We start from the raw sequence: 23,901 nt of genomic DNA on the forward strand, positions 1-23,901 counted from the left end.
TTTTCTTTGAGTCTACACACTGGGATTGCATTATCCAAAAAAATATTGCAAAGTGTGTATTGTTTTCTAGGAGAACACAGAGCTAAGACAAGGACACAAGTAAGCATTTTATTAAATGACTGTGTATTATATTTTAATGTCTATTTTAGTCATAGGGGCTTCCCAGGTGGCTCTAGTGGTAATGAGCCTGCCTGCAAATGCAGAAGACCTAAGAGATTCAGGTTCAACCCCTGGGTTGAGAAGATCCCCTGGAAAAGGACACGGCAACCCGCTCCAGTATTCTTGCCTGGAGAATCCCTTGGACAGAGGAGCCTGGCAGGCTAGTCCATAGGGTCTCAAAGAATCGAATATGACTGAAGTGACTTAGCAGCAGCAGCAGATATTCATAGACGATGGGGAAGGAAAAAAAATCTCTCAGTAGATGCCAAAAACAAATTTGGTCAAATTTGACATACATTTTTGAATAATAAATTATATAATTTAAAATCCTATCAAGGGTTCTATTTCCATAAATGAAGAAAATTGTTTATTTCCAAATCAACTGCCAGCACAATTTCAAAATCAGCCACACTATATCATTCTAATTAAAATTAGAGCCAACACTGCAATTCCTGCATGTATAAACATGTAACATTATGTAAGTTCTAGCTGATTAAATCATTAGAGAAAAACAAATGAGTTATACTGGATAGACCATATAATTAAATGCTTTTTGTCAAAAAGCACTAAATTTATAATATCATTTTATTTAGCAATTCTGTGCTTAACTTATCATTTGAATATAAATAGACGTTGCCAAATATATGTGGGCTGGTAGATTTTATGCTTCTGAAAGGCAAAGACTGTGATGTTTTGTTCATGGATGCATACTTAACACCTTAACCCAGCCCTTGGACCACTGTTCCAATGATGACTGTGCAGTACAGACAAGACAGTCTTCTAAGCATTTTACAGAATCACTATACTCAGTTCTCACAACAATCTTAATGGTAGATGTTATTATAAATGGGGAAACTGAGGCTCATAATGATTATGTGACTTGTCTTAGATCAGAGAGACTGTAAGTGATGAGACAAGGATTTGAATCCAGATATTCTGATTCAAGAACTTCTATCAAAAAATGATTTCTAATGTTTCTCTTAGGTAGAAATGGAATTGTTTTTTCTACACCTAATTATTTTTGACTATTGCATATGGATGATAAAAAGATATATAAATAATTGAATGACTATTACTCATTTATACAAATAAGTGAAAACTAGAAAACAAATACACCAAGTGCCAATAGATAATCTGATAAAAAAATTGGTGCATCCATGTAAAAGAATCTATGAAATCATTTAAGAAGAACGATAAATAGCAATGTATATGGGTTAGGCAATATATGGTTTTATGTGAAAAGCAAATATCAAGAGTGATATGTAGAATAATGGCACTTCAAAGATGCGCATGTCCTAATCTTTGGAACCTATGTATGTGTTATGTTACAAGACAATGTGGAATTAACGTTACAGATAGAATTAAGATTGCTATTCATCTGACCTTGAAGAGATTGTCCTTGATTATCTAGCTGTAAAAGTATTCACAAAGGCTCTTATAAATGAAAGAGCTTGGCAGGAGTGTCAGTGTCTGAATCAGAGAAACACCTGAAGACGCTACATACTAAACTTTGAAGATAAAAGGGAGTCACAAACCAAAGAATACCAGAAGTATACAGAACCTGGCAAAGGTAAGAATGTTAATTTTTGCCAAAATACTCTCAAAAGAATCGATACCTTAGGCCCAGTAAAACCCATTTTGGATACTGAACTTGCAAAATTGTAAAAATAAAATTGCTATTGTTTCAAGCCACCAAGTTTGTAACAGTGTTAATAAGAAACAAATATACCATGTCTGAGAGATATGATTCCATTTTTATATTTAAAAGCATATATGTTTTTCAGGGTGATAATATTATATGCTGCTGCTGCTGCTGCTAAGTCGCTTCAGTTGTGTCTGACTCTGTGCGACCCCATAGACGGCAGCCCACCAGGCTCCCCCGTCCCTGGGATTCTCTAGGCAAGAATATTATATACAATTTTTAAATTCTATTTTCTTTAGGTTCACTATGTTTTTTCACTTTAATGATTATTTATAATTGCTACATCTGCATTTACTTCTTTATGTAATATGAGTTGGGGAATAAAAATACCATGTAAAATATCTATGAATTTAGGTTGAAAAGCAGACACAAAAACACACAGAGCACATAGAATTGATTACAATATTTAAATATGAAGCAATACACACGTAAAGGAGTCTAAAGGCATATAATAAGCAGCCACTTTATTAGTCATATTTTCAGATGAATTATATTTTCCAGTCCCAAATAACTTATTTCCTAAAGTTTTCAAAAGTTCTATAATATACCTGTGATACATGTAAAATGTTCAGAAAATTTATAAACTTCTTAATTTTAGGTGTAGCTTGAATTTCATAAACTACTCATAGAAGGTGATACAAAAGACATTAATATATCAAACATTGATATATGTGAAAATTAATGTTTCTAAATTCTCCAAAGCAGAATCGTAAATAACATATTTCAGCACATTATCAGAAATGTCCAACATATCTGTATCTAATTGAAAAAAAGAAAACATATGTATAATTCATAAGAAAAGAGGTGGTATAAATAGCTTCACAACTTGAGCCAAAGAAAAGGTTGGCATTAGTGAAAATGTGCATATATATTCTAAATACAATTTGAGAGGCAATCATAAAATTAAGTAACCTTCATCATTTTCAAGCTAACACAATTGAAAGGAAAGGAATTAATTACAAACAAACAAAATCACTGAAGATTCCAGGCACCAGTATTTAACATCTTGTACTCTATTTCTATTGCGTTTTTTATATCCTAGTCTCGTCTTGTATTTTTTTCACTATAAACTTATATGTTTTCCATTGCTATGAAACAACTGATTACAAACTTAATGGCTCAAAACAACACATTTATTATCTCACTGTTTCTCTAAGTCTGGGTGCAATTCCTATGGTTTCTCTGCTTAGCATCTTACTGGGCTAAATCAAGATGATAGCTAAACTCTGATGTCATTTGAAATTCTTTTCCAAATCACTGGTTGTTGTCATAATGCAGGTTTTTGCAAACCTAGGGCTGACACTCCCATTTACTTGGTGATTGTCAGGCTGGGAATGCATTCAGCTCCTAAAGGTTACTTGTAGTTCTTTGCAAAATGGGCTGACTCCATTGACAGCTCACAGGACAGTTGCTTGCTTCTGCAAGGTCAGAAGAAAAAAAAAATTACACTGCTTAGAATCTCTCTGACTCTTTTTAAGGACTGACCTGATGAGGTCAGGAGTACCCAGGATAATTTTCCTTTTGATTAACTTAAAGTCAACTAATCCCTATATAGCAATGCAAAATCCCTATATCAGTTCAGTAAAGTTCAGTTCAGTCACTCAGTCATGTCCGACTCTTTGCGACCCCATGAATCGCAGCATGCCAGGCCTCCCTGTCCATCACCGACTCCCAGAGTTCACTCAGACTCACGTCCATTGAGTCAGTGATGCCATCCAGCCATCTCATTCTCTGTCGTCCCCTTCTCCTCCTGCCCCCAATCCCTCCCAGCATCAGAGTCTTTTCCAATGAGTCAACTCTTCTAATGAGGTGGCCAAAGTACTGGAGTTTCAGCTTTAGTATCATTCCTTCCAAAGAAATCGCAGGGCTGATCTCCTTCAGAATGGACTGGTTGGATCTCCTTGCAGTCCAAGGAACTCTCAAGAGTCTTCTCCAACACCACAGTTCAAAGGCATCAATTCTTCGGCGCTCAGCCTTCTTCACAGTCCAACTCTCACATACATACATGACCACAGGAAAAACCATAGCTTTGACTAGATGAACCTTTGTTGGCAAAGTAATGTCTCTGCTTTTGAATATGCTATCTAGGTTGGTCATAACTTTCCTTCCAAGGAGTAAGCTTCTTTTAATTTCATGGCTGCAGTCACCATATGCAGTGATTTTGGAGCCCAGAAAAATAAAGTCTGACACTGTTTCCACTGTTTCCCCATCTATTTCCCATGAAGTGATGGGACCAGATGCCATGATCTTCGTTTTCTGAATGTTGAGCTTTAAGCCAACTTTTTCACTCTCCACTTTCACTTTCATCAAGAGGCTTTTGAGTTCCTCTTCACTTTCTGCCATAAGGGTGGTGTCATCTAAATACCTGAGGTTATTGATATTTCTCCTGACAATCTTGATTCCAGCTTGTGTTTCTTCTAGTCCAGCGTTTCTCATGATGTACTCTGCATAGAAATTAAATAAGTAGGGTGACAATATACAGCCTTGATGTACTCCTTTTCCTATTTGGAACCAGTCTGTTGTACCATGTCCAGTTCTAACTGTTGCTTCCTGACCTGCATACAAATTTCTCAAGAGGCAGATCAGGTGGTCTGGTATTCCCATCTCTTTCAGAATTTTCCACAGTTTATTGTGATCCACACAGTCAAAGGCTTTGCCATAGTCAATAAAGCAGAATTAGATGCTTTTCTGGAACTCTCTTGCTTTTTTGATGATCCAGTGGATGTTGGCAAGTTGATCTCTGGTTCCTCTGTCTTTTCTAAAACCAGCTTGAACATCAGGAAGTTCATGATTCACATATTGCTGAAGCCTGGCTTGGAGAATTTTGAGCATTACTTTACTAACGTGTGAGATGAGTGCAACTGTGCGGTAGTTTGAGCACTCTTTGGCACTGCCTTTCTTTGGGATTGGAATGAAAACTGACCTTTTCCAGTCCTGTGGCCACTGCTGAGTTTTCCAAATTTGCTGGCATATTGAGTGCAGCACTTTCACAGCATCATCTTTCAGGATTTGGAATAGCTCAACTGGAATTCCATCACCTCCACTAGCTTTGGTCATAGTGATGCTTTCTAAGGCCCACTTGACTTCACATTCCAGGATGTCTGGCTCTAGGTCAGTGATCACACCATCGTGATTATCTGGGTTGTGAAGATCTTTTTTGTACAGTTCTTCTGTGTATTCTTGCCATCTCTTCTTAATATCTTCTGCTTCTGTTAGGTCCATACCATTTCTGTCCTTTATTGTGCCCATCTTTGCATGAAATGTTCCCTTGGTATCTCTAATTTTTTGAAGAGATCTCTAGTCTTTCCCTTTCTGTTCTTTTCGTCTATTTCTTTTCATTGATTGCTGAAGAAGGCTTTCTTATCTCTTCTTGCTATTCTTTGGAACTCTGCATTCAGATGCTTATATCTTTCCTTTGCTCCTTTGCTTTTCTCTTCTCTTCTTTTCACAGCTATTTGTAAGGCCTCCCCAGACAGCCATTTTGCTTTTTTGCATTTCTTTTCCATGGGGATGGTCTTGATCCCTGTCTCCTGTACAATGTCACCAACCTCAGTCCATAGTTCATCAGGCACTCTATCAGATCTAGGCCCTTAAATCTATTTCTCACTTCCACTGTATAATCATAAGGGATTTGATTTAGATCATACCTGAATGATCTAGTGGTTTTCCCCACTTTCTTCAATTTAAGTCTGAATTTGGTAATGAGTTCATGATCTGAGCCAGTCAGCTCCTGGTCTTGTTTTTGCTGACTGTATAGAGCTTCTCCATCTTTGGCTGCAAAGAATATAATCAATCTGATTTCGGTGTTGACCATCTGGTGATGTCCATGTGTAGAGTCTTCTCTTGTGTTGTTGGAAGAGGGTGTTTTTTATGATCAGTGCATTTTCTTGGCAAAACTCTATTAGTCTTTGCTCTGCTTCATTCCGTATTCCAAGGCCAAATTTGCCTGTTACTCCAGGTGTTTCTTGACTTCCTACTTTTGCATTCCAGTCCCCTATAATGAAAAGGACATCTTTTTTGGGTGTTAGTTCTAAAAGGTCTTGTAGGTCTTCATAGAACCATTCAACTTCAGCTTCTTCAGCATTACTGGTTGCAGCATAGACTTGGATTACTGTGATATTGAATGGTTTGCCTTGGAAACAAACAGAGATTATTCTGTATCTTTTGAGATTGCATCCAAGTACTGCATTTTGGACTCTTTTGTTGACCATGATGGTTACTCCATTTCTTCTGAGGGATTCCTGGCTGCAGTAGTAGACATAATGGTTATCTGAGTTAAATTCACCCATTCCAGTCCATTTCAGTTTGCTAATTCCTAGAATGTCGACATTCACTCTTGCCATCTCTTATTTGACCACTTCCAATTTACCTTGATTCATGGACCTGACATGAATTGCATATTCCTATGCAATATTGCTCTTTACAGCATCGGACCTTGCTTCTATCACCAGTCACATACACGGCTGGGTATTGTTTTTGCTTTGGCTCCATCCCTTTTTTCTTTCTGGAGTTATTTCTCCACTTATCTCCAGTAGCATATTGGGCACCTACTGACCTGAGGAGTTTCTCTTTGAGTATCCTATCATTTTGGTTTTTCATACTGTTCATGGGGTTCTCAAGGCAAGAATACTGAAATGGTTTGCCATTCCCTTCTCCAGTGGACCACATTCTGTCAAATCTCTCCACCATGAGCCACCTGTCTTGGGTTGCCCCATGGGCATGGCTTAGCTTCATTGAGTTAGACAAGGCTGTGGTCCTAGTGTAATTAGATTGACTAGTTTTCTGTGCGTATGGTTTCAGTGTGTCTGCCCTCTGATGCCCTCTTGCAACACCTACCGTCTTACTCCGGTTTCTCTTACCTTGGGCATGCGGTATCTCTTCACGGCTACTCCAGCAAAGCACGCAGCTGCTGCTCCTTACCTTGGACAAGGGGTATCTCCTCACCACCACCCTTCCTGACCTTCAGCGTGGGATATCTCTTCTAGGCCCTCCTGCGTGCGCGCAGCCACGGCTCCTTGGACGTGGGGTTGGTCCTCCCGGCTGCTGCCCCTGACCTCGGACACAGGGTAACTCCTCCCGGTCTTTTCCAATGACTCCCTCTTCACATCAGGTGGCCAAAGTATTGGAGCTTCAGCTTCAGCATCAGTCCTTCCAATAAATATTCAGGATTTATTTCTTATTTATTTCTTTTAAGATTGACTGGTTTGATCTCCTTGCAGTCCAAGGGACTCTCAAGAGTCTTCTCCAGCACCTCAATTCAAAAGCATCAATTCTTCAGCACTAAACCTTCTTTATGGTTCAAATGTCAATCTGTACATGACTACCAGAAAAACCATAACTTTATTCAGACCTTTGTTGGCAAAGTGATGTCTCTGCTTTTCTAACGTGCTGTCTAGGTTTGTCATAGCTTTCCTTTCAAAGATTAAGCATCTTTCAATTTCCTAGCTGCAGTCACCATTCACAATGATTTTGGAGCCCAAGAATATGAAATCTGCCACTGTTTCCACTTTTTCCCCATCAATTTTGCATTAAGTGATGGGGCCAGATGCCATGATCTTAGTTTTTATTTTTTTTTGAATGTTAAGTTTTAAGCTTTTTCACTCTCCTTTTTCACCCTCATCAAGATGTTCTTTAGTTTCTCTTCAATTTCTGCCATTAGAGAGGTATCATCTGCATATCTGAAGTTGTTGATATTTCTCCCAGCAATATTGATTCCAGTTTGTGATTCATCTAGTCTGGCATTTCATATGGTGTCCTCTGCATATAAGTAAATAAGCAGGGTAACAATATACAACCTTGTCATACTCCTTTCCCAGTCTGGAACCAGTCTGTTGTTCCATGAGTTCTAACTGTTGCTTCTTTCCTGCATACAGGTTTCTCAGAAGACAGGTAAGATGGTCTGGTATTTTCATTTCTTAAAGAATTTTCCTGTTTCTTTTGATCCACACAAAGGCTTAAGCCTAGTTAGAAGCAGTCGTTAAACTATTCACTGTTTCCCCCCAAATCCGGACTTTTCTCACTCCTATTCTTCATTGCTCATGCTGTTCTTCAAATCACAATGTCCTTACCATGTTTTAGTGGAAGGAGTTTTGAAATTCCATTTATTTTTTAACAGCTTTATTGAAAAAGGAAAATTTCCATCTTTGTTCCTATTCTTCAAACATTGTTGTGTCCAAATTAATATTATACTTTACCTACATGCATTTTTTAAAGTGGTGAATGTGATTTTAAAAAATTGTATTCAAAACTGAGATGACCTAATAGGTCAATTTGTAATTTTTGTTTTTTCAAGAGTCTTTTTGTTAAGTATATTTCTTTTATTAAATGTATCTCTTTTGTTGTCTGAATTCCCAGATAGTCTGAAATATTAGCACGCTAGAATTGGTTATCAGTATTGGCTATCAGAAGCACAATGGTGCTTCCTGGGTGGTGCTAGTGTTAAAGAACCCACCTACCAATCCAGGAGACATGAGAGACATGGTTCCATTCCTAGGTCGGGAAGATCCCCTTCGGGAGGGCATGGCAACCCACTCCAGTATTCTTACTTGGAGAATCCCATGGTCAGAAGAGTCTGGTGGGCTACAGTCCATAGGGTCACAAAGGGTCAGACATGACTGAAGTGACTCAGCAGGCACGCACACACTGCACATGACATTTAGAATGTTTTGAGAGGTAGTTTTGAAAGTTTAGTTTTGCATAATATTAAGCCACATCATTGTACTCTGATTCCTGAACTCTCCTGGGAAACATCCAAATAGGATTTAATTTCTAGACCTTGGAGTTCAAAATCCTTCCAATACAGAGAAAACTGGTGGACCAGGACTCTACTGGGGGCTTTCTGGGTGACTAGTGATAAAGAACCCACCTGTCAATGCAAGAGATGTAAGAGATGTGGGTTCAGTCTCTGAGTCAGGAAGATTCCTTGGAGGAGGGCATGGCAACCCACTTCAGTATTCTTGCCTGGAGAATCCCATGGACAGAGAAGCCCAGTGCGCTACAGTCCACAGGGTTGCAAAGAGTTGGATATGAGTGAAGCAGCTTAGCATGCACACGAATGGACTCTATTTGTTGAGATTTCACAGTGTCACAGAAGTCACTTCAAAATGACTCATCAAAAGCTAAGTTTGGCAAGATTAAGAAGATTTTAAAGAACTTTGATAGCTTCAATTAACCAAACCACAGGGATTCAAAATAAAGCAATTAACAGACTTAAATAACACAGGGTGGAGGAATTCAGTCATTATTTTTGCTTTCATAATATAATTTTTTATCACTGGTTGAATGAAATGCTGCTTTATGAAATTACATGTAAAAAGAGCCCATAGAACGTAACATTTTAAGGTTTCCTAACAATTGCTTCTTTGATCTTGACACCTCTAATTTTGTTGTCAAAACAGGTTTATTTTCTAAATGTACATTTTCACCTAAATATAGGTTCAAAAAAGTACTCCTGATATGACAACAGGAGCAATTTAGGATATGACTCTGAGGTAAAACTTAGATATGTTTTAGTAAAAATAAACTTTGGTTAGAGATTGTGAGTAGGGGGAGGAGGGATAAGGAAGATGATCTAGATAATCTAGAGTCAAATATAGCATATATTATGTCACTGTTGTGTAGTTGCTAAGTCACGTTCCACTTTTTTGCAACCCCATTGCCTTGTTGGCTAAAAAAATAGGTGCAATGTGAGAGTTGTGAGTTAAGTTTTATTTGGGGCAATATGAGGATTACAGCCAGGGAGACAGCACTCAAATAGCTCTGAGAAACTGCTCCAAAGAGGTTGGTGAAAACGACAGTATATGAATGATTTTGGTAAAGGGGGAGTACATGCAATCAAGCACATATTTTTTTTGTAGAAAACTTTTGTTGGTCTTGTAAGCTTCTGGTGGTCACAAGAAACAATCTTTACCATGGAAGATTTTAGTGCTTTTCTAGATATGAGGAGAAATAGAATTTGGCTCATAAAATCAGCTCCTGAGAATATCTAACTATTTGAAAAACTGTCCTCCCTGTTTTACAGGAGCACAGAGTGCCTCATTACAGGGGGTATTGGAGGTCAGCAGCTGCAGAAGCACACAATTTAATCATTGTAGAAGTAGATGGCAAGCACTAATGACAAGTGCCAGTTTGTGGTTGACATACTAGCCCATCAGGGTTCTCTGTCCATAGGGTTTCACAGGCAAGAAAACTGGAGTGGCTTGATATTTTCTTCTCCAGGGATCTTCTGGATCAGTGGATAGACCCTGATTTACAGCATTGTGGATGGATATACTTTTGTATTAAACTTAAGCACTGTGGTGCTTTAATAGAACTTAAAGATAACTTGCCACAGGTATTCATAGTGAGTTATGGAAACAGAAAGAGCCTTGGGGTAAATATTGACTGAACTATTACTAGCTATGAGGTTTGGAACATAGTTTCTTTTCTTTTTTTAATTTGATGATTTTCCCATTTGTATTTATAATACAGTATTATAGCATTGTTGGAAGCATAAAGAACAATATATAAAAATGGCACAGATGAAATATTTTCTTCTTTAAAACCTAACAGGGGAAAGTACCTACCAAAGACTTCCCTATTAAGTGATTTAAGAGTTAATACAAAAATTATACTTATTATATCTGGAAGGGCATTTAGAAAGTCATTTGCTCCCTACTTTTAAATATTCAGTTCAGTTCAGTTCAGTCACTCAGTCATGTCCAACTCTTTGTGACCCCATGGACTGCAGCACACCAGGCCTCCCTGTCCATCACCAATTCCCAGAGTATACCCTAACTCATGTCCATTGACTCAGTGATGCCATCCAACCATCTCATCCTCTGTTGTCCCCTTCTCCTCCTGCCTTCAATCTTTCCCAGCATCAGGGTCCTTTCAAGTGAGTCAGCTCTTCCCATCAGGTGGCCAAAGTAATGGAGTTTCAGCTTCACATCAGTCCTTCCAATGAACACTCAGGACTGATCTCCTTTAGGATGGACTGATTGGATCTCCTTGCAGTCCAAGGGACTCTCAAGAGTCTCCTCCAATACCACAGTTCAAAGGCATCAATTCTTTGGTGCTCAGCGTTCTTTATAGTCCAACTATCTTTTAGATATTAAAGAAAAGAAAAACAAACTGAAGCCTAGAGTGATGTTAGAGAAAAGACATTCAGTTCAGTTCAGTCGCTCTTGCGACCCCATGAATCTCAGCACACCAGGGCTCCCTGTCTATCACCACCTCCTGTAGTTCACTCAAACTCATGTCCAACCAGTTGGTGATGCCATCCAGCCATCTCATTCTCTGTTTTCCCCTTCTCCTCCTGCCCCCAATCCCTTCCAGCATCAGAGACTTTTCCAATGAGTCAACTCTTCACATGAGGTGGCCAAAGTATTAGAGTTTCAGCTTTAGCATCAGTCCTTCAAATGAGCACCCAGGGCTGACCTCCTTTAGAATGGACTGGTTGGATCTCCTTGCAGTCCAAGGGACTCTCAAGAGTCTTCTCCAACACCACAGTTCAAAAGCATCAATTCTTAGGCATTCAGCTTTCTTCACAGTCCAACTCTCACATCAATACATGACCACTGGAAAAACCATAGCCTTGACTAGACAGACCTTTGTTGGCAAAGTAATGTCTCTGCTTTTGAAAATGCTATCTAGGTTGGTCATAACTTTCCTTCCAAGGAGTAAGCGTCTTTTAATTTCATGGCTGCAATCACCATCTGCAGTGATTTTGGAGCCCAAAAATATCAAGTCTGACACTGTTTTCACTGTTTCCCCATCTATTTCCAATGAAGTGGTGGGACCAAATGCCATCTTAGTTTTCTGAATGTTGGGCTTTAAGCTCACTTTTTCACTCTCCTCTTTCACTTTCATCAAGAGGCTTTTTAGTTTCTCTTCACTTTCTGCCATAAGGGTGGTGTCATCTGCATAACTGAGGTTATTGATATTTCTCCTGGCAATCTTGATTCCAGCTTGTGCTTCTTTCAGCCCAGCGTTTCTCATGATGTACTCTGCTGCTGCTGCTAGTGCTACTGCTAAGTCGCTTCAGTCATGTCCAACTCTGTGCGACCCCACAGACAGCAGCCCACCAAGCTCCCCCGTCCCTGGGATTCTCCAGGCAAGAACACTGGAGTAGGTTGCCATTTTGTTCTCCAATGCATGAAAGTGAAAATGAAAGTGAAGTCACTCAGTCGTGTCTGACTCTTCGAAACCCCATGGACTGCAGCCCACCAGGCTCCTCCATCCATGGGATTTTCCAGTCAAGAGTACTGGAGTGGGGTGCCATCGCCTTCTCCGAGATAAAGCCCTAGCAGTGTTCAAAAATTAGAAGTAAAAATAAAAGGAAAGAAAAGGAAAATAATATGGAATCATTAAGGACTACAGAAGGCAGAAGATGGAGGGCTGAAAACAGGAAGATTAGCTGAAAGTCTCTGTAAGGAACAGATAGATCAGCAAGATTCCCATATCTACAGTAACCAGCCAGGAACTACCACTTGGAGAGATGTAGTCTCTAGAGAAAAAAAAAAAGTGAAGAATCAGATACAGAGTAGAGTGCTGAAGTAAAAACTTGACTGTTGCTCCTGCTGCTGCTGCTAAGTCGCTTCAGTCGTGTCTGACTCTGTACAACCCCATAGACGGAAGCCTACCAGGCTCCCTGGTCCCTGGGATTCTCCAGGCAAGAACACTGGAGTGGGTTGCCATTTTGTTACTCAGCCATAAAAAAGACCAAAACAATGCTATCTGCAGCAACATGATATCTCCATCTCCTGTCTGTCATCCAGTCCCAGAATGCTTTTTCTAGGCAAAAGAATAGAGGATCTTTCCCAGCAGGACTTGATCCATATCAGAAAAAAGACCTTTACACACTGACATTTAGAAGTTTTTAATCAATTGCCACCTAATCTCATGACTGCACACTGGACTGGATCCCTGGTTGGGCAACTATTAATGAAAACCCACAAGCCACACAGAAAAGCCAAATAAATACACTAAATTTTAAAAATGATTAGAAAATAAATTTCTAGAAAAGCCTCAGAAAGTAAACAAAAAGATAAAGAAATGGACAAGTGGAAAGGAAAGAAAAACAGATGATCAGTCTAGGAAGTCCAACACCCAAGTAAACAAAAGTCTAAGAGAAGAAAACAACCAGGGGGAAATTATCAAAGAGATCATAAAAGAAAATTCCCTGGAGTGAAAAGACTGAAAACTTTTAAGACTGAAACAGTAAAAATAAATAATAAGAATAAAAGCAAGACGCATCACTGCAAAAATTTGGAATATCAAATTCACCTTCATTCAGTACTCTGCATAGAAGTTAAATAAGCAGGGTGACAATATACAGCCTTGACATACTTCTTTTTCTATTTGGAACCAGTCTGTTGTTCCATGTCCAGTTCTAACTGTTGCTTCCTGACCTGCATATAGGTTTCTCAAGAGGCAGGTCAGGTGATCTGGTATTCCCATCTCTTTCAGAATTTTCCACAGTTTGTTGTGATCCACACAGTCAAAGGCTTTGGCATAGTCAATAAAGTAGAAATAGATGTTTTTCTGGAACTCTCTTGCTTTTTCGATGATCCAGCAGATGTTGGCAATTTGATCTCTGGTTCCTCTGCCTTTTCCAAAACCAGCTTGAACATCAGGAAGTTCACGGATCATGTATTGCTGAAACCTGGCATGGAGAATTTTGAGCATTACTTTACTAGTGTGTGAGATGAGTGCAATTGTGCAGTAGTTTGAGCATTCTTTGGCATTGCCTTTCTTTGGGATTGGAATGAAAACTGACCTTTTCCAGTCCTGTAGCCACTGCTGAGTTTTCCAAATTTGCTGGCATATTGAGTGCAGCACTTTCACAGCATCATCTTTCAGGATTTGAAATAGCTCAACTGGAATTCCATCACCTCCACTAGCTTTGTTCATAGTGATGCTTTCTAAGGCCCACTTGACTTCACATTCCAGGATGTCTGGCTCTAGGTTATACTTATTAAAGATGGTAAGACAGGGGGACTACTACAAAAGATTTTGTAGCAAAGGAGAGAGATGTGACTCAACTCTGAATACACCTTTCTATCAGTAATAGACATCCAATAATGCTCATTGAATTATCTAAAATTCATAACATGTAATCAAATAAGTTTTACAACAAGAGCAATATAAGCTAATATCTCAATTCATAGGGAAATCCAGCATAGCCTATACCATTAACAAGTTTACTATTTATGGAGGTTGTTAGGCTTAAACAGCTAACACATTTCAACATGATGATTGCCATTATGGAGCTAAAAGATAGTGTATAACAGTAAGAGCAAAAAGAGGGATCAATCAACTGCCTTACAAATACAGAAAAAGGCTTTATAGGAAAGTGGCATTTTTCTATAAAGCTTGAGTTTGAAGGACTACTCAAATGAAATTCCATTTTCGGGGATTTGCATTTTTCAGAAGAAACGGGTGAGGCTATTTTGAGGTAAGTCTTTTCTAGAATTTTATGTATGATTTTGTACATTAGAAAGGAAGAGTTCAGGTGGCTTGAGTTAATTTGATTTAAGGCAATTTAAAGTTTCACTTGCAAATTTAAAGATTTCCAGACAAAAAGTAAGCCAGCATCACTCATTTTCAAGTGATGATATTTGTTACTTGAGTTTAAGATCATTGCAAAGTTAGACAATTTAGGCTGGGACTGGAGTTCAGTTGACTTTGTTCGTGTCACTGGATCATAAAATAGTAATTTAGTGTTGATTTTACAAACCAGAAAGGAAAACCAAAGGCATTCAATGGGGCTGAATGCAAATATTTTATTTCCTTGATGTGGCTGTACATTTTACTGGGACCATATATCAATATCTAATCACATTTATGTTTCCAGTACTCTTAACCTAGTATCTTATACATCAGAAGTGATCATTATTAAATTAACTAAAGTTTTATATAGGAATTCTGAGTCAGAGAAGAATGAGATTATAACTGGCCAGAATTACAAAGACTTCATAAAGGATATAATGTTTGAGATGGAATGACTTTAAAGATCAGTAGGTCCAAAGACTATATATAAACGGCCAATGAGAACACAAAAAGATATTCAGTATCACTAGCTATTTGAGTAATTTAAATGAAAATTTCAATGATACACCACTTCGTATCCATTAGATGGCTATAATCAAAGACATATGTAATGATAAGTATTAGCAAAAATGTATAGAAATTACAAACCTTATATAATTCTGTAGAAATACAATATAGTACAGCTGTTTTGAAGGTAATTTTGAAGTTCCTCAAAAGAATAAGCATAATCTCTGTTTGTCAAAAGATTAAACATAAGCAATTATACTACTTGATACATGCTAAGAAAAATGAAAACATATGTCCACATATAGATTGGTACATAAATTTTCAAAACGTGTTCATAACAGGGAAACAGTGAAAGCAACCCAAATCTTCAATTGATGGAGATGGCTAAATGGATAAATGAAATGTTATATATCTATATATACAATAGAATATCATTCAGCAATAAACATTTATGTTAAATTCTGACTTATTAGGGATAAATCATTCATGGGGTAGAACGTATTTATTAATATTTTCAACTATGAGGGCTCTTTTAAATATCAAAGATATTGAGAGACATCCAAATAATAATAGTTACTCTTGGATTGGGAATTGTATTGATTCTTAATTGACTTTAAAAGTATGAGAAAAATTACTACTACTACTAAGTTGCTTCAGTCGTGTCTGACTCTGTGCAACCCCATGGACTGCAGCCTACCAGGCTTCTCCGTCCATGGGGTTCTCCAGGCAAGAACACTGGAGTGGGTTGCCATTTCCTTCTCCAATAGAAAAACTATATATTATTAAATCAGACTGCTTTGGTGTGAATTGATTAATTAGCTATCTATCTTGTCTATGAAATATGGTATATATTTAAGTAAAATTTTTTACGCAAGCCTGCAGACAAAGCTTATTGTTTGTATGGATCAACAGACCACTTTGAATAAGTTTGTGGCTCTCCAAAATTATTCCTTCCATTGCTTGTATCCAGTATTGTTGAGAAAACTGTTGCATTGGTTTCTAGTTTGACTTTTGAAGGCAGTTATTTTAAGAAACTATTAGTAAATTAACCTCTTTGTGATATGCTTTACTCTCTAACTTACATCCACTTCTCACATCCATACATGACTATTGGAAAAACCATAGTTTTGACTAGACAGACCTTTGTTGGAAAAGTTCTGTCTCTGTTTTTTAGTATGCCCTCTAGGTTGGTCATAATTTGTCTTCCAAAGAGCAAGCGTCTTTTAATTTCATGCCTGCAGTCACCATCTGCAGTGATTTAGGAGCCTCAAAAAAATAATGGATGGATGTGAGAGCTGGACTATAAAGAAAGCTGAATGCTGATGAATTGATGCTTTTGAACTGTGGTATTGAAGAAGACTCTTGAGAGTCCCTTGGACTGCAAGGAGATCCAACCAGTCCATCCTAAAGGAAATCAGTCCTGAATATTCATTAGAAAGATTAATGCTGAAGCTCAAACTCCAATAATTCAGCCACCTGATGCAAAGAGCTGACTCACTGGAAAAGACCCTGATGCTGGGAAAAATTGAAGGCAGGAGAAGGGGACAACAGAGGATGAGATGGTTGGATGGCATCACCGACTCAATGGACATGAGTTTGAGTAAGGTCCGGGAATTGGTGATGGATAGGGAAGCCTGGCGTGCTGCAGTCTGTGGGGTCAACAAGACTCGGACATGACTGAGTGACTGAACTGAACTTACTTTTTAACTTACCAAAGTAAGGGTCTGAATTAGATGATCTTTGAAAATCTTTCCTGGCATTTATTCTTGATACATTAATCCAGTTTTATGAAAATTTTTAAATAGAGTTTTTTCTTGTTAGGGTTATGACATGTATAGTGAAGTATTGGATATTAACTTACATTCTTGGATTGAATTTTTCCTTAACAAAATTCATTTTCAATTACTTGTATAATTCAAGTGGAAATGTTTTTTACCTAAGATACCTAAATCATTGATTTGATATGCCACTTTAATCACCTAATTTTTTTTTAAGTTTGATCATTATTTTCTAGCAAATCTTGTCTAAATACATAAAGATATCCAGTACCATGATACAATTTACATCCTTTTCACCACCTCATACTTCATTCTTTATATCTGAAATCTGCCATATCCTTCAATGCTACTGAAACCCTGTATTAGAACTAGTCATGGCCTTTTAGCAGGAAATTTAAAAGGTCACAATAGTTCTGTTCTTCCTTTACATTTCTGAAATATCAGAAATGGAATGGATTTTACCTCAAATGATTAAGAATTTGCTGTTTGATCTTGGTTCCATATGGGATAACTCTGAGTTTCTGACTAAAAATAGTATAATTTTGTAATTTTTCATTGTGATTTAATATTAACTTTTAAGTTACTTTGCAACATGTTTTATCAAAATCAATCATGCTTTTTACACAATGTTAAATTATAGGATAATATCTTTACAGTTAATGCTCAAGGATGCTTGAGTTCCAGAAAAGTAACTACTATTCATAATAATAATAGTAATAACAATAATACTGGATGTTATAGAGAAACAATGGAAGTTAGGAAATCTGAGTTATATTTCCAACTCTTATCGGAATTGATAATGCTACCTTTATCAGGTCATTTAATTTTAAAAAATTGTCTGAATCACTATATGCAGAGGCAGAGAGCTAGGCCATAAAATGTATAGAATGAAGTCCAGTAATTGAAGGAAGGTAAGAAGGGAGACAACGGAAGGGAGGAAGGAAATAAACAGTTGATAAAAGTCATTCTCTATGGGACTATATATTAAGAATTACATGTGCCAGCAGAACCCACTTCTTGTTTATTCTAATTGTCCTTCTCTGCTTGCAACACCAAATCAGCCCTCTTGCTTTGTTTCTTTGGAACTTAGGGAGAAAATTTCATCAGTGTCCGAAAAATGTCGTTCTAGTTCTGCCCTTATCTCCTTTGCTCTCCTTTAGCTCTTCTTTCGTTTGTTGGTTTATTTCAATCCTCCAGCCAGTTTCCCTTCTCTATTTCTTCCTACATAAATAAAGAACTCCAAAACACATTTTCTTGTGTCTCTTCTCTCAACATAAAAAAAAAGATCTGAAGAAGCATGCTCTTGATGGTGAATGGTTACGCTCATCAACATGCACACATATGTGCCTCTTCAGCTGTTTGCACGCTGAATGTGTGTCGTCACCAGGGCATTGCATGGACTCATAAAACCCAATGGAAGCAGTAACATCAATTCTCCAGCTTCCAACTCCCTCCTCTGTTGCAACGAGTCACATTTTCCTGCTGCATTCCAGAGAATCAGTTTTCATTGGCTAAAATTGCTCTTTGCTTCAAAGCTCCCAAAATTGCTTTGTGAAAAAGAAAAGAGATTTGATTGTTTTCCCCTTTTAGGCAGGTTTTAAAATAGTCAAACAATGACAGGTTTTTCTTTATCTACATTTTTTTGAGGTGAACCAGTTAAAATGTATATTTTCTATGTAGAAATTAGAAAGTTATACACTACTTATTAAAAAGGAAAGAAACAGATAAGAAAACAAAGCATTTTTAAGTGCATCCATTAACAGCAGCAGCAGCTTCCATCCATTAGTGATAGTCACAACAGCAGTTTTAAATACACAGAAGAAGAAAGAGGACTTTGTGACTTGATTAAGTATTGTAGGTAAGAGAGAAGAATAATATAAACAACAATTCCAACTTGATGGGAAGGGACACTTTCCATCTGAAGTCAAGTATTTCTAAATATCTAAAGCTCCTTCATGGCATAAACTTGCTAACTCATTTCTGTGAATGACATGTTGTAAGCTATATTCATCAGCCTGTTTGTGATACTAATTCTTATTTGAAAAAGAAAAAAAAAGAGAAGAGAAAAGAGGAGATGAGAGGAAAGCAGATTTGCAAGTGAAGAAAGGTTATATGGCTGAACCAGGGTAACTGAGAACCTTGTAGCATAGCCAATATGTATTCTATTTCCAGATTCCTCATGCAAAACAAGTTGTAAAAATAGGATTTCATTCACCAGGATGAATATGCAGATTGTCAGAAAGGCAATAACTTCCTTGAAAGCCATTGGTATGGATGAAAGCTTCTAATCCAGCACTCATATTTTTTCACTGGAATTTGTTGACACATTAATGAAAACCTGTTCAATAGAAACTGTTAACATTTATGTATCCTGAAAAGCAAAACTATGAGTATCATGATCTTGGTTTCTAAAGTAGTTTCTTTCCCTACAGCCATGTCAGTTCAAAATAAATACACAAAGAAGATCAGCACCAAAAATATTGTGGTCTAGATGCTTTAACCTATTTCTTGAACAAATTAAATTTAGTTTTATGTTAACTAATTCACTCAGGGATTTCATCAATATTCATTAGCCCTTATTCTGTGCCAAGAAGAGTTTCAGTGTTAATCAGTTAGTTGTCCAGTGGTGAGTTAGACATATCTTAGTCCTCTTTGAGCTTACATTCTAGTAAGGGCAGAGAAAAAGTAAATAGCAAACAACAATCAGTGCCCCGTGCAGTTAAGGAAAACATTCTAGGTGCTTTAATCAGAAGAGCTTTGAGACAGAGATTTAATAGGGAAATGCAAAACAAAAAAGTTGAAAGGCTGAAAGATGAAAATCAGCGGGCTGCTACTGATAGTCATGTTCAAAAGCACTCCCGTGTTGCTTAACTAAACTTGAGAAGCTAGTTTTGCACTATTATTGCTTCTGACATTCATGAAACTAAAGAGTATATGCACTGAAACAAAAGTTCAGTCTTCAATAGTATCTTGGCATTCTCAGCTCTACAACCTTGCTTGTCAACAAAAGCCGCGAGAAGACACAGCCTGTGCCTCACTTCTACTTGGCAAATGTCATATAATTTTTAGTTTCATCTAGAATCCTAGTGTAAAGAAGTTACAGGAAGCATAGATTTTAGATTTTTTAGATTTTAGCATAGAAGCATAGATTCTCTGTGGTATAGGCAGACAGAATGAATCACAGGCACAAGCAAATAAAGAAATAAAGGTGATAGGAAAGTTGAAGAAAACAGATGTTTTGTTGGCCTCAGCTCATTGAAATAAAATACATAATTTGCTTACCATCCTCTAGTACTTTGAAATGGTCCCTGAGGAGTCAAGAGCGGCAGTGAATATGTAAACCAGGTACTTCTGGATTTCAGTGAGGTAAAGTTTGTGAGAACAGAAGCAGTCCCCACTGGAATGCGAAGACAAGGCTGCAATAATATTAGCATAATGGGTGGTCCCAGATGATAGTCTTCCTAGGCAGCAAACTGAAATATGGGAAAATAACCACATTCATTTACTCTTCATTTCACTGCTTGATTGAAACACATAGCCATGGATAACTCAACTGATGAGCTGGAAGGAACTTCCCACACAGTGGGCTGGATTCCAGCCTTACAGGAATATATACAGTTCAGGAGTCAGAAGCTGAGGGTCTGAGTTGACACTCTTTCAGAAGTTTAGATCTTCTCACTTAAACCTACAGAAGTTTCAAGTAACCAGGCATAGTTTTGGGGTCTAAAAATCATTTTAAATTACTTTTTGAAGACTGTAAATCTGATTTACAGATCTCACATCCATACATGACCGCTGGAAAAAAACCATAGCATTGACTAGATGGACCTTTGTTGGCAAAGTAATGTCTCTGCTTTTCAATATGCTGTCTAGGTTGGTCATAACTTTCCTTGCAAGGAGTAAGTGTCTTTTAATTTCATGGCTGAAGTCATCATCTGCAGTGATTTTGGAGCCCAAAAAATAAAGTCTGACACTGTTTCCACTGTTTCCCCATCTATTTCCCATGAAGTGATGGGACCAGATGCCATGATCTTAGTTTTCTGAATGTTGAGCTTTAAGCCAACTTTTTCACTCTCCTCTTTCACTTTCATATATATATATATATGAAGTGAAGTGAGGTGAAGTGAAGTGGCTCAGTCCTGTCCAACTCTTTGTGACCCCATGGACTGTAGCCTACCAGGCACCTCCATCCATGGAGTTTTCCAGGCAACAATACTGGAGTGGGTTGCCATTTCCTTCTTCAGGGGTGTGTGTGTATATATATATATATATATGTGTGTGTGTGTGTGTACATAAGCATAGACATACACACACACACTCAGTTGAATACTATCATAGAAATTTCTCTCTGATAGTTTCTGTTACTATATAAAACAACAGATTATGAGAGATGGGAGAGTACCTATTATGTTGGCTCTTACATTGCAAAATTCCTAGAAGTGTCATTCACATTGTCTGTTAGTACAGACAGCTCAGATAAGAAGTCTCTGACAATGTGTCTAAATGGTTTTCTCAAAGTCATAGAGAAGAACTAAGACTAAAACAAAAATCTCAAGATTTCTAATATCATTACACTTATCTACCTTCCAGAATACAAATTCTTTAAGTCACTAAATAGTCTGTGAGCCTGACACTTGAAACCATGCATATTTATCTTTCTATCTCCAGAACCAGCCAGGTTTGTAGTTAAAACAAAGGAATAGAGCTTCAGGAATATTATCTGTTTTCAATATCCTAGATCTCTTCAATAGGAGGGACAGACACCTGGTAATCTTAAATTGAAGTCAAAGCACAGAGACAACTGGAAGTAAACACCAATCCCTTCACAAACAGAGCATAAAGAATTCATCATCCTAACAAAACTGCTTTGCTTTTTGTACATTTTTCTGTGAAGTTATTGCAGGAATAAATCTTGCCCTTTGGAGGAGCACACTCCATTAGCTGGTAAGGTTGAGGAATGAGAGGAATCAGTACTATATGAAGGGCAGTTCAGTTCACACAGCCTCAGGACTGGCACCTTCTCAGTCTTTTTCAATCATGCCTTTTGGGAAAGGGGCCTTCTTTTTATACAGACAAGAGTAAATTCTGTTTTCCCTATGGTTTTTATGGTGGTGCAGATAGTAAAGAATCCACCTGCAATGTAGGAAACCTAGGTTCGATCCCTGGGTTGGGAAGATCCCTGGGAGAAGGGAATGGCTACCAACTCCAATATTCTTGCCTGGAGAATTCCATGGACAGAGGAGCCTGGCAAGCTATAGTCCATGGATTGCAAAGAGTTGGATATGACTGAGTGTGTGTGTATCTGTATGTTGACTCTAAAAATGCTAGAAAGAAATAGAAAGCCTAGACATTAAAAATGTATTTAAATGGTAGTATGAAAAAAAAGAGAGTATTAGGTTCTCTGGTCCAGTTCTTAAAGTTGAATTTGGGGTAACCTTCAGCCTTTATAGTTACTGGAAGCAAAGTTTTAACCTGAATAGCAACAATGGATGAGTAAATAACACAAGCTCAGACATGTATACATTGTTAGAAAGTAAATGTGTGGTGATCACAAGAATGTGACCCTCAAATCTCCAACTGCAGAAAGTGTAATGATTGAGGGTTCCATCAGCAAACTTCAAGACCTATAGCAATGTTTATGTAAAGGCCACAATTCCCATGGTTGCTCTCAAAGGCTGAGCCAGGTAGAGATGTTAGTGCAGGCCTGCTCCTGGAGGAGTTGGTCTTCTTTATTGGGAGATTTTGGCTTAAATATTCATTAGTGGCTTTGCCAAAATTTTCTTGGAACTGCTCTGTAGTCTATGATGTTTGCATGAAAATTCCTCTCTTCCTTCTTTTTCACTCTGGGTCTGACATATAAGGTGGTCCAATGTCTCTGTAAGCCTCTCCTGACTCCTTCTTCATTGTATCCTTCACAAGGTATTTTCCCTAATACATGTATTGCTATTTAATTCCATCTTGGTTTCTGCTTATCAGAGAACCTACACTAACACAAAATGTCTAAGTTTTTAATTAAATCCTTTGCTGCTGCTGCTGCTAAGTCGCTTCAGTCGTGTCTGACCCAGTGTGACCCTATAGACAGCAGCCCACCAGGCTCTGCCGTCCCTGGGATTCTCCAGGCAAGAACACTGGAGTGGGTTGCCATTTCCTTCTCCAATGCATGAAAGTGAAAGTGAAGTCGCTGAGTCATCTCAGACTCTTAGCGACCCCATGGACTGCAGCCTGCCAGGCTCCTCTGTCCATGGGATTTTCCAGGCAAGAGTACTGGAGTGGGTTGCCATAACAGATTTATGAATTGAAATAGCCAGAATATGAGTGTGATTTTAGTAGGGGAAAGGACCAAGGAAGCTTAATTTTGCTCTAAGAATTAGATCTGTCTGCTGTATGCAAATAATTCTTAAAGTTGCTCATATCTAATTTATCAGAAGAGTTCTGTAGAATTTAAAGGTTAAGATCAAGTTAATAATAAGATTGTAGAAAACACATCCAGCTTGCAGAGAACATCTGTATGTAGAAAACTATTTGATACAGTCTACAGGTCTGACTCTATAGGGATGCCACACTGGAAACGACTGTGAAGCCTTACTTTAAAGCATAGATGATCCATGTCCTCCCCAAATCTACAGAATGAGAATATCCAGAAGTTTTAAAAAGGATTAGTTTTCAAAATAAGGCAACATGAAATCTTAGAAGTGATTCTCATGTACAGCTAAGTTTGGAAACAATATTATCCCTGGAGGGATTAGAGGACTCTATGATCTGGATTGAAGGCTGGTCTCAGTCCATTTCTAATTAAAATCCATTGAAAAGTGTTCTGAAGAAAAAATAAGCAGAGTAGTAGATTAAGGGATGCTAATATAGCAGGGAGCAATTTTAAATAAGTGGTCAAGGATGATATTATTGTGAAAGTGACTTTTGAGCAGAAACTTAGCAAGATGAGTGAGCATCTCAGTCCATTTCTAATTAAAATTAAACTTTTGCAGTGTATTTTGTCACTGTAGTGGCTTCCTGATTTTACCTATAGTTTTTCATATCTATAAAATAGGAAAAATAAAAATACTCATTTCTGTATGATTTTCCTAAGACCTGGTTCTTTGGAATCTGAAATTTTAAATGTTCATGAAGTTTATTTTAAACAAGCATTAATCACCAGTATAATGTAATATATACTAAATATGAATTGTATGTTCTAAGGTCAGTCTTCCACCAGAGCATCCTTCTCCT

Source organism: Bos indicus x Bos taurus, chromosome 11 (genome assembly GCF_003369695.1).
Source record: "Bos indicus x Bos taurus breed Angus x Brahman F1 hybrid chromosome 11, Bos_hybrid_MaternalHap_v2.0, whole genome shotgun sequence".
Lineage (NCBI taxonomy): Eukaryota > Metazoa > Chordata > Mammalia > Artiodactyla > Bovidae > Bos > Bos indicus x Bos taurus.